General features: G+C 43.5%; 1 pseudogene; it reads right to left on the bottom strand.

Moving 5' to 3' along the window:
- Nucleotides 1-815: 815 nt before the first annotated feature.
- On the bottom strand, nucleotides 816-1298 carry LOC117706097 (large ribosomal subunit protein eL21 pseudogene; annotated as a pseudogene).
- Between the last annotated feature and the right edge of the window lie 787 nt (nucleotides 1299-2085).

Genomic DNA, 2085 nt, shown 5'->3' with positions numbered 1-2085 from the left:
TGTGGTATAGAATTCTGGCAAAATCTGTTCACCAAGCCAAAAAGAATACTTGTATTCCTCCGATTATTGATGCTATTCTTTGTGTCTATCAAAAGCACTTGCATGAGAGGGATATATGAGGAAAACTACTATACTTTTTTGTTTTTTAGTAAATAAAACCAACAAGCAAGCCAAATAAATGCCACCAGTGAGGATTAAAGAAGTTAATGTGCATGGACATCAGTGGGCATCAGTGGACATCAATGGGCATCAGTAGACATCAGTGGGCATCAGTGGGCATCAGTGGACATCAATGGGCATCAGTAGACATTAGTGGGCATCAGTGGACCTCAGTGGGCATCAGTGGACATCAATGTGCATCAGTAGACATCAGTGGGCATCAGTGGACCTCAGTGGGCATCAGTGGACATCAATGGGCATCAGTAGACATCAGTGGGCATCAGTGGATATCAGTGGACATCAGTGGACCTCAGTGGGCATCAGTGGACATCAGTGGATACCATGAATGAAATACATAGGTGGTGATTTGGAGGCAATTCCACAGATTATTTTTGTTTAAGAAACAAAAACATTGAAAAGTAGATACCACATATTCCTAAGTTTTTGTTTGTTTTTAGTTGGATTATATCGTTTTGTTTTGTCTTGAGACAGGGTCTCTCTACATAGCCCTGACTATCTCTATGTAGACCAGGCTGGACGCGAACTCACAGAGATCTGCCTGCCTCTCCCTCCCAGGTACTTGGACTAAAAGCATGCAGCCTTCATTTTTTTTTTTTTTTTTAACTGCAGTCGATCCTTTATTTCTCTTTTGTACACTAGGCCATGAATTCGTATGGAATGGGCTCCAGCAGCTCAGGCTCTTTCCCGTTAGTCCTCACAAAGTGTGCTTCTCTGGGTGGTGCAGGCTGGCGCTTCAGCTGAACCCAGGTGCCCTTCTGTTTGGCTTCCTTCTTCTTCTGATCATTCTCCTTTACCCGCTTCAGGAAGCTGTCTCTGCTCTTTGAGTGCTCGATGTGCTCAGTCCGCACACTGATGCTCTTGGCCAGAATCTCGCCCTTAACTTGCTTGTTTACAGTGATGCCCACAGCATGCTGGGTGACATTGTAGACTCTTCCGGTTTTGCTGTGGTAACACTTGTGGAACATTCCTTTTTGAACAGTACCCATTCCCTTGATGTCTACAATGTCACCCTTCTTGTAGATTCACCTGTATGTGGCCAAAGGAACAACTCCATGTTTCCTAAAAGGCCTAGAGAACATATACCAACTGCCTCTCCTCTTTACCTTTGTGTTCGTCATTTTGGTGAGTTAACTAGAAGATGGCTGCCTTCATTTTTTTTTTTAATGGCTAAAACTATGAAGGAATAAATATACATATGCGGGAGTATGTATGAGTATTTTTATTTAATTGTAAGGCCATGAAGAACATATAGAGCTGTGTGGGGAGCCGACAGAAGGCAGCTATCATCCTTGCAGCCATCTTGAGCCATATGCCCTGATAAGAGACTTGATTACATTAGCCTGCAACAGCTGAGCACACTCTGATAACATCTTGCTTTAGATAACCAGGATCTTCCCTTGGGTGTGTGAGACTTAAAGGTGTGTGACTTAAGGGCATGACTTAGAGATCAGATTTAGAGAAAAGACCTAAGGGCATGATTAAAGGCATGACTTAGAGGCGTGGCTTAGAAGTGAGACATATAAAAGGTGAGAGGCAGACAGAAGAGAGATCTGAGAATCAGACACTTCAGAGAGTACAACTTGGCAGTACAACTTGGAACTAGGAATTAGGTCAGAGAGTACAACTTAGAGAACAACTTGGAGTTAGTTATTAGACATTAGTACAACTTGGAGTCAGTAGGAATTAGTTACTCGGAAGAAATAACTTGGAACTTGGAGGCACTAGGGACTAGGAACTAGGGGCTAGAAACTCAACACTTGGGACTTGGACTAGGAAGAGAGACTGAAGAATAAATGGGATTGAATCACACTCTGTCTGGTCTCCATTCCTCGTGTCCGTCCTCACTCTCTCTCTTGTTGAACCCCAACCCATGGACCCGAGCTGCTTGGGACAGTGCAGGACAAT

The sequence above is a fragment of the Arvicanthis niloticus genome, chromosome 3, assembly GCF_011762505.2.
Source record: "Arvicanthis niloticus isolate mArvNil1 chromosome 3, mArvNil1.pat.X, whole genome shotgun sequence".
In the NCBI taxonomy this organism is placed as follows: domain Eukaryota; kingdom Metazoa; phylum Chordata; class Mammalia; order Rodentia; family Muridae; genus Arvicanthis; species Arvicanthis niloticus.
The sequence above is the reverse complement of the archived record's forward strand: the minus strand, read 5'-3'. Positions and strand labels throughout refer to the sequence as shown.